At 46.5% G+C, this 10,000-nt stretch overlaps 3 non-coding genes across 3 annotated transcripts; 2 read left to right on the forward strand and 1 right to left on the reverse strand.

Moving 5' to 3' along the window:
- Positions 1-9,078: 9,078 nt before the first annotated feature.
- On the forward strand, positions 9,079-9,150 carry trnaw-cca (transfer RNA tryptophan (anticodon CCA)). Its single transcript has one exon. It is a non-coding gene; the product is annotated as a tRNA-Trp (tRNA).
- Positions 9,151-9,438: 288 nt separating this feature from the next.
- trnak-uuu (transfer RNA lysine (anticodon UUU)) lies at positions 9,439-9,511 on the reverse strand. The gene has a single exon. It is a non-coding gene; the product is annotated as a tRNA-Lys (tRNA).
- A 211-nt stretch (positions 9,512-9,722) lies between these two features.
- On the forward strand, positions 9,723-9,794 carry trnaw-cca (transfer RNA tryptophan (anticodon CCA)). Its single transcript has one exon. It is a non-coding gene; the product is annotated as a tRNA-Trp (tRNA).
- Positions 9,795-10,000: the final 206 nt, after the last annotated feature.

Raw genomic sequence — 10,000 nt, forward strand, 5'->3', positions numbered from 1 at the left:
TAAAAACTAAGAAAAATACAATTGGTAAGAATGCTTTGTTGCAATAAGAATAATACAAATACGAATATGATACTACTACTACTACTGCTGCTCATAATAAACCTTTATATCAAATAAATGTTTCTGACAATCACTTCTCACACCCTGTGGATCTGTGTGCAATACCATTATGTCCTTTTCTTGTAATTTTAATGCTTTATTGCAATAAGAATAATATAAATAAGAATATGATACTACTACTGCTTATTATAATAAACCTTTATATCAAATAAATGTTTCTGACAATCACTTCTCACACCCTGTGGATCTGTGTGCAATACCATTATGTCCTTTTCTTGTAATTTTAATATCTGTGTGAGTTTGAAATGTTTTCCAGATAGGTTTGATAGAAAAAAGCCAAAGGATACTGTAGAGATAAAGTTCAACTTTTTTTTTTTTATTAAAACACCTTCTCCTTTTGTCTCACATAAACACACCCTCATGAGTATACTCTCACGCATACACACACACACACTGCGCCACACACACACATAAACACGCACACACTGCGCCACACACACACACACACACACACACACAAGTTGTGGACTATTTACAAACAAAAAAGCGCTTACATAATGAACAATGTAGCATTTTCAAATGAACAAATTATTTTTTTTTGTCTGCCCTCTTCTTCTTCATGTCCTCCATCCACTGGTCAAGTGGCAGAGCAGCAGTCTGGGGACAGTAGATGTGGCCATAATACTGGCTGTGGCCAGTTTCTTTGTTGCGGGGCTGGTGGCACAGACTGCACTTGTTTTTGTCCACAGTGCGGACGTAGGGCCTCCGAGCAGGTGTTGGGGAGGGAATGGGGCCAGCAGGAGCAATATGCCGGACGGCAGGAACTGGAGCAGGACACAAAAACACAAACGGGGCAAAGGCAGGACTGGGGTTGGGGATGACAGGTGAAGGAGCAGAAACAAGTGTTTGTACAATGGGGGCAAATGCAGGACCGGGGTTGGATATAACAGGTAAAGGGGCAGAATCAGCAGGGAACAACTGCCTTGGCCGGAAAACTTTTGGAGGAGGGGGGTGCGGAGCCGGAACTGCAGACTTTCGTTTGTCCACTGCCTTTCCCACTGTGCTTTCAGGCAGGTGGTAGCGGTGTTGGGGACCAGGCTGTGGGGGTGCTGCAGTGGGGCGAATCTGTCCAGGGGGGAGAGGCCTAGCCGCAATAGGAATGGGGGCTGGCAAGTTCACACCCTGAAGCAGGATGGCACATTCTTGCCTCTTCAGCCGCTTGTTGTGCCATTGAATTAGCGTTGTTTGATTCACCTCAAACAACTGCAGGGTGGTACTCTGCATCACAGTCCCATTGCCCAGGACAAGTTGCCGGATCTTGCTGTAGTCCCTCAGAATTAGAGTCCATCTTGTTACTGCATGATTTCCCAATTTTTTGGGGCTCCTGTGAATATCACACAGTTTAACAAAGATGGACTCTACCAGGCGGCAACTGTCTGGCCACTGGGCAGGTGATCCTGTTGACCCAAGGACGCAACGGGTCATGCTGTCCACACCAGGCGTGAATTCAGGCTTGGTTTTTGAGCACCTAAACCGTCCTGTGGTAAGACGCACCTGGTGCCGGGCAGCGTACGCCACTCTCTGCTGGTCAAACGGAAGCAGGTTTTGCCATAGGGCAATGATGGTACTGGCCTGCTGGTGGCTCAGAGTTTGCCCGGTTTCCACCCTAAGCCCCACCAAGTAGCCTGCCAGGCTGTCCACTCTGTCTATCCCTGGTACACTGCGCTCATCCACAGCCTGGTAAAATATAAGAGTAAACCAATGTTAAAAAAAAGATACAATATCACAGGCAGAAGAACAACACAACTACCACAATGTACTTGTCACAAAGAGTAGTCTTACCAGTGGTTCCTCTGGCACTGGTTGCACTGCTGGGGGAGCAGTGGCTGGAGTGACAGAGACTGTGAGGGTGGTGGGGAGAGGAAGGACGGAGGCGTAGGTGGTCATGGAGGATGGACCAGAGGCGGCGTAGGTGGACATGGCAACTGGACCAGAGGCGGCGTAGGTGGACGTGGCAACTGGACCAGAGGCGGCGGCGGCGTAGGTGGTCGTGGCAGATGGACCAGAGGCGGCGTAGGTGGACATGGCAGATGGACCAGAGGCGGCGTAGGTGGACGTGGCAGATGGACCAGAGGCGGCGGCGGCGTAGGTGGTCGTGGAGGATGGACCAGAGGCGGCGTAGGTGGTCGTGGAGGATGGACCAGAGGCGGCGTAGGTGGACATGGCAACTGGACCAGAGGCGGCGTAGGTGGACGTGGCAACTGGACCAGAGGCGGCGGCGGCGTAGGTGGTCGTGGCAGATGGACCAGAGGCGGCGTAGGTGGACATGGCAGATGGACCAGAGGCGGCGTAGGTGGACGTGGAGGATGGACCAGAGGCGGCGTAGGTGGTCGTGGAGGATGGACCAGAGGCGGCGTAGGTGGTCGTGGAGGATGGACCAGAGGCGGCGTAGGTGGTCGTGGCAGATGGACCAGAGGCGGCGTAGGTGGACATGGCAGATGGACCAGAGGCGGCGTAGGTGGACGTGGCAGATGGACCAGAGGCGGCGTAGGTGGACATGGCAGATGGACCAGAGGCGGCGTAGGTGGACATGGCAGATGGACCAGAGGCGGCGGCGGCGTAGGTGGACATGGCAGATGGACCAGAGGCGGTGGCGGCATAGGTGGACGTGGCAGATGGACCAGAGGCGGCGTAGGTGGTCGTGGAGGATGGACCAGAGGCGGCGTAGGTGGACGTGGCAGATGGACCAGAGGCGGCGTAGGTGGTCGTGGAGGATGGACCAGAGGGCACCCTGGTCATGGAGTTGAAAGACTTAAAAAAAAAAAAAACATGTTTATGGAATTTAATCTATCTTTTTTTACTTTGCTTTTTATTAATGTATTTACTCTTTAGATTGTATTAATGGTATTTTGTTTGTTTCTATTTTTCTTTTCATTGTGCTATTCGCCTTATTCACCCGGCGGCCATTACGAGGCTGAGGGGTACACTTGCCATTACACCTCAGTCCAGCAGATGGTGGTGGTAATGCACTCCGTTTGCAACCTGCTAAAAAAAACTCACTGAAAAAGAAGAAGGGTTCACTGGCCTTTTCTTCTTCTTCAGTGAGTTTTTTTTGGCAGTTTGCAAAAGGAGTGCATTACCACCACCATCTGCTGGACTGAGGTGTAATGGCAAGTGTACCCCTCAGCCTCGTAATGGCCGCCGGGTGAATAAGGCAAATACAATTAAAGTTAATAGTGCTATACAAATAATACTACTTGTACTGTTATTATTATGAATAAGGCAAATACAATTAAAGTTAATAGTGCTATACAAATAATACTACTTGTACTGTTATTATTAAGAATAGTTACCAGTTGTTGCTTAGGTGCTGCTGTAGTGGTGTTAGCAGACCCAGTCTGGACAGAGGCAGGAGTGCTGGCTACACTGGTCGAGGCAGGTAATGAGCCAGGGGACAGGTCCAGCACCTCAATAGTGGGATCCAGGTTGCTATCTCCGAAGCCCTCGTCCTCCAACTCCTCCTCCGTGCCCACATCCTCCAACATCTGATCGGTCGCCTCAGAGTCAGGATCCACGTCCTGCATGGCCTGCCCTGTTTGCCGGTACAGGTAATCTATACCTATGAGTTCACCTGGAACAGACAGGGGAACGCAGTTTTCAGAAAATTAATATGAATATAATTTTTTTATGAATATAAAAAGCAATTTAAAGCTAAAACTCACCAGTATAGACAGAAGGTGGCTGAAAAGATGGAACAAGCTGTCTTCCAAGCACCTTAACACTGTGGGTGTTGACACAGTGCACCAGGTCCCCGGAGTAGCTTAACAGGGACGGAGGTTTGCCTGCCAGAGATGCCATCTTACGGTCCTGATTCCACCTGTTCAGGCCTTCCAGGAGGTACAGCTGGAAATTTAAGCTGTTGGCACTTGTTCCTTTAGATAAGATCAATAACTGCAAGTTAATTTGTTGTGCTTTGCTATTTGATAGACATTAATTGTGTCACCATTGATATTTCTGATGAGTAATGATTTATACTGACCTGGAAGGAACCTGTTCAGATGGAGATGAAAGGACTCCAGTGATGTGGAGCCCCTTGCACACCTGTAGTTTGGCAGCACAATACCCTCTTTGGTGGTGGTGCCAGTCTGTGTGTAGAGCAGCACACCTGGTTCGTCCTGAATGCACTTTACGTGCCTTTTCTGGACTTGCCAGATGTGCTGCATCCTCTCCTGGTCCAAGAGAGGGACACCAAGAAGGTCTCGACCCTTTACCCCCATTAGCTCGCTGAGGAGGTGCTCGATCAGCAAGATGGTCTGCTGCTCTCCTCTTGTCCGCCTTCGGCAGTGCAGGGCCAATTCCTCCTTGGTGATCCGTTGGTCCACCATAGTGCCGGTGATGCCAGGGACACCTTCACGTCTCAGCTGCTCCCTCTTGGCCTGCCTCAGCAGAGACACATCCCCACTGTCCCATTCAAAAATGCACGAAGACATGCGTGCCATGAAAATGGGGTAAAGAGGATGAGCATCCTTGGTGCACCCAGCTGCCAGTCGCCGCATGAAGTGGTAGATGTCCAGCTTTACCACCAAGTCTGGCCACCCACCAAATCGCTGCTTGAGCTTGGTCTGCCCAGTGCCCTCCCGACAGCAGTCACAGTCCACATAGAGGAGCTGAGGCGGAGCCACACCCGCATCTGTGTACCTCCGGATGAGGTCTGCTGCCATACGGTCCAGGGCAGGACCCTCCTGAGCCGTCAGGACACTGATGAGGATCTGGCCCACCTCATTGCTGACAGATGTCAGCCACAGCGCTGTTCCTTTCGCCAACCCCGACAGCTTCTTTGTTATCTGTAATCACACAGAAAAGACAGTGAGTGATGCAAAATTATTTATATATGAAACATTACTTCCATATTTCAGGTCTGTACTACTACTAATGGTGTATTTCCAATTATTTTGATTGAAATATAAAAGTAGTTACTTTTTTGGTGGAGTCCATTTTTAGGATGCAGCCATATGTGGAGGTTATGCTGGCTTTGATATGGTCCAGCCTGCACAAGATGTCCCGCCCATAAACAGCCAGCATCCATCTGTGGGAGGGGATGGTTTCCGGCTCAGGTGGCTCCTGAAATCGTACAGGGAGCAGGCTTGGCTGGGAGGTGAAGTCTGAGCAGGCACCAAGGTACCGGCAAAGACGCTTCAGCCACTCCTCGCTGTGGTTCTCCCGCAGCTGCCTCACTAAGCGAGAAGGGCTGTTGCCCAGGGCCCTCTCCCTGAGGAACCTAATGACCCGCATGTCACAGGCATATCTGAATAAAACAAAGGGAAAGAGAGACATAAAGACACAAACATTAAAACCAGCTCATCTCAATTGTGTTTTAAATGACAAACATTTATTACACAAGCTAAATCTCAGTATACTCACTTTCGAGTTAGGATCAGCCTAAATTCTAGTTTGTGGGCTAAGTCCAGCTGGTCCAAGATGGCCTTGCTGGTGGAAATCAAGGCCGTTTTGCATCCACTGCACCAGAGAGTCTCTGTAATCATCAGGTAGTAGCGAACTACATCTAGTACCTGCCGGGCTCTCTTGTGTGCCCCATAGCCTGTGAGCTGCCCCCCACACACAAGACAGGACAGCCTGACCTTCCAGAGATGGTATGGCATCCACAGTAGAAGCCTGTGTGTGAAGAAGCGCTCTGGAGCGGGGCCTTGATGATAAATCAGAGCTGGCTCTGGTGGATCATACCACAGCTTCAGGTCAGTACGAAGCCGATGTTGCTTCCACAAAGCTGCTGAAATCCACCTCTGATCCTGTGGTGGTATGGTTTTCATCAACTTCGCGGGAAGCCATCCAGACTCTGAACCTGGAGCGGTCACTGTATTTTCAGCAGGCTGGACCGAGGATTCAGCTGAAGATGGAGCAGCAGAGGGAACACAGGCGGAGCTGATAACAGAGGTGACGGAATCAGAGGACGTCCCAGAGGAGGCAGCGGCTGACACTTCCTAATGTATTAAAAAAGACAAACATAGATATGATTACAAGCCACTTGTGAGGAATGTTTGTTCAAAATGTAGCATATTTATGTGATCCAACAATATTAGTGTGAAGAAAACGTTTCAATTAAAGAGGTACTCACAACTCTAGAAACAGCTCCTGGAGCACAGGAAGCAGAGGTGACTTCAGACACAGAAGAAGGAGGAAGAGACAGGGGGGAGACAGTCTGAATATACAGCCTGGGACTGCGAGCAGGCGATGCAGACGCAGAAGAGGGAGGAAGAGACAGGGGAGAGACGGTCTGAATATCCGGCCTGGGACTGCGGGCAGGTGATGGTGTCCTAGGTGCAGGGCTGGACAATGCAGAAGTGCTAATAGGCTGCAAGAATAAGAGAGCACAGTTTACAGTATTGAATGAAATAATCTATCATTATCAGGAATTGCAGTAACGATGATTAGATAAACTCAGCATATCTTTATGGAATGAAGTTTCATTTTCTTGACTATACCTTGGTTGCATGCGTCCTTGCCAAACCTAGGTTTGGCTTTAAAGCTGCACCATGGGACCCACCATACCGTGGCTTTGTAAACTGACAAAAAGAAATTAGTAACATTATGTGAAGCGTTTTAAAATGTTATAACGTATGATAACATAAATATCTGCATAAAGACATGCATTTACCGATGTCAAAGTCAAAGTAGGCTTTAAAGGTGCCTTCCCGGATGCCGTTCCTGACTGCCCAGGTGTTACAGGTGGTGACATGGATGGTGTGGATGACACAGGGGCCACACTGGAAGGCTACAGTTTAACAGAAAAGGAAATTAAATTAAAAAAAATACACAATACACCATCAACACATCACACTTTTATGAAACACTTCTTATACCTTTTTCGTGTGGAAACCACAGTTACATGTCTGTGTCCCCCCAAACAGAGACATTTGGCCCCTTTGTTGTAGTGGACACTTCTCAATCTGTAACATATGACAATGAATCATAACTATCTGTTCCCTGTAATGACATAGATTTCCTGTGTTTATGTACATGTCCAAGTTTACCTTCTGGTACAGTTCATGCCATTTCCTCTGGCGTGGTGCCGGTCTGTTCCCTGCCTCAGAAGGCCAGACCCATTCATCGTCACTCATAGCCCTGTGCTTCTTGTGTTTGGAAGCCATCTTCCAATAGAAGATAGTGTGTGGCAAAATACAAAGTTTATGACTATTCAGTAGAACTGAGTAGTTAATCAGTTTCATACATTTATTTCACATAGCACATATTTCATCTGAGTGTTTTTGGACAAGGTTATAGTTTAATATTTAGGAGGAAGGGATGATGTGGTGTGTGGGTATAATAATATGCCATAAAAATCAGATTATTACATACCATTTCGATTACAAAGGCTTACAATTAGTCTACATTATGTTTATTATCGATTAACCCACAAAAACAACACAAACCCTATATTACGTCATGATAATAAAGGTGCAGCTTTATGGTTAGCCTATGTATTGTATTGAATTGCATTACAGCTAAAATTAACAGACAGAATTCGTTTACCTCAGTAAAAACTGGCGCCCAAAACTTATAGGCTAATTAACGTTATGCATAATGCAGCCATATAGCGGCCAGAGGTAGCCTAACCTATAGGCTAGCTATTTTTAGCCAACTTAATGTAAACATAATAACGTAATAACATACATTATGACAGTAACAAAGCCTATGCACGATAGTAATTATATTAATGTAAACATGTAAAGTCCATTAAAAATAATGAAACTGCCCCTTAACCTCTAGACATAAATAAGACGTTCTGTAACGTTACGTTAGCTAACCAGCCACTTAACTAAATATAACATTGCCCATTACGATTATTACATAGTCTTACAATTAGCCTACATTATGTTTATTATCGATTAACCCACAAAAACAACACAAGCCCTATATTACGTCATGATAATAAAGGTGCAGCTTTATGGTTAGCCTATGTATTGTATTGAATTACATTACAGCTAAAATTAACAGACAGAATTCGTTTACCTCAGTAAAAACTGGCGCCCAAAACTAACTAACGTTAACTTATAGGCTAATTAACGTTATGCATAATGCAGCCATATAGCGGCCAGAGGTAGCCTAACCTATAGGCTAGCTATTTTTAGCCAACTTAATGTAAACATAATAACGTAATAACATACATTATGACAGTAACTAAGCCTATGCACAATAGTAATTATATTAATGTAAACATGTAAAGTCCATTAAAAATAATGAAACTGCCCCTTGACCTCTACATAAATAAGACGTTCTGTAACGTTTCGTTAGCTAACCAGCCACTTAACTAAATATAACAACATTGTCGGCTTCTTACCTCGATATCGATGTATGTAACTGTTAAATCCAACGTAAATCCAGTACTCTGGCACCTGTAACGTTAGAGTCCAAACTTTTTTTTTTTTTTTTCAAAACCGCTGGACCGCTGATTAACCTCTGGCGATGCTCCGTCAGGTAGATGGAAAGTTTTTGGGAACGAAGGATAGTGATTGGTTGTCAACAAAGGCAAGGAGACGAGATTTTGTAAATGGACTTTTTTTATTGGCTGTAAGCTGTGAGGTAAAGATACACATACTGATACGTGATTGATGCATACGTATAAAAAAAAAATATTGGAAATGGGGCATAGTGACTGGCTGGAAGGAAACGGAGATGATGGGATTAGGCTTTATTGATTGGCTGTGAACATAAATGGAAAGATGGCAATAGTGATACGTGATTGGATGGCAATTGACAGTCTCTCGTTCTCCCGGCACCGCTATCCAGGCTTCCGAAAGGCTCTGCACGGACGTGGCACCAAGTTCGCTCTTACTAACGCACGGTGGTAAGTATTGCACGGTGTAACAAGGTAACAGCAAGCAAAAACGTCTGCAGGGGCAACAGAGAATGGCTCTTTCTGCTCTGAAAGCTTCCATCGCTCAAGGCCTCAATAATAGATTCTGGGAAAAGTTGGAAAGTTTATCTGCGTGATAGCTGTGGGACCTCGTGGCGCAACGGTAGCGCGTCTGACTCCAGATCAGAAGGTTGCGTGTTCAAATCACGTCGGGGTCAAAAAATTCAACACTCTAATCTTTTCACTGTCAAATTCAGTGACCGCACTTTGACTGAAGGAGAATCAGTGGGCCTTTGAATTTCGAGGCATTACTGGAAAGTGAAGGATTTTGGTGAAAAATACCAGCCTTTGCTGTAATGACTTACTCAGGGTTTGACAAAGAGTGAAGCAAACAGTGGACAAAGCGAGCACTGATAGCCACAGTAAATTGTTTAGCAGCCTGGCGTTTAGACCAGGATCTTGCTCTCACGAGTGTGACGGCCCATTTTGCTTGGATTTAAAGAAATCGCCTGAACAGGGACTTGAACCCTGGACCCTCAGATTAAAAGTCGGATGCTGTACCGACTGAGCTATCCAGGCTTCTGAAAGGCTCTGCACGGACGTGGCACAAAGTTCGCTCTTACTAACGCACGGTGGTAAGTATTGCACGGTGTAACAAGGTAACAGCAAGCAAAAACGTCTGCAGGGGCAACAGATAATGGCTCTTTCTGCTCTGAAAGCTTCCATCGCTCAAGGCCTCAATAATAGATTCTGGGAAAAGTTGGAAAGTTTATCTGCGTGATAGCTGTGGGACCTTGTGGCGCAACGGTAGCGCGTCTGACTCCAGATCAGAAGGTTGCGTGTTCAAATCACGTCGGGGTCAAAAAATTCAACACTCTAATCTTTTCACTGTCAAATTCAGTGACCGCACTTTGACTGAAGGAGAATCAGTGGGCCTTTGAATTTCGAGGCATTACTGGAAAGTGAAGGATTTTGGTGAAAAATACCAGCCTTTGCTGTAATGACTTACTCAGGCTTTGACAAAGAGTGAAGCAAACAGTGGACAAAGCGAGCACTGATAGCCACAGT

The sequence above is a fragment of the Alosa pseudoharengus genome, unplaced genomic scaffold (assembly GCF_046254945.1).
Source record: "Alosa pseudoharengus isolate Yale_2024_CS ecotype anadromous, Long Island Sound unplaced genomic scaffold, YU_APseudo_1.1 YU_APseudo_1.1_scf_8, whole genome shotgun sequence".
Classification (NCBI taxonomy): domain Eukaryota; kingdom Metazoa; phylum Chordata; class Actinopteri; order Clupeiformes; family Clupeidae; genus Alosa; species Alosa pseudoharengus.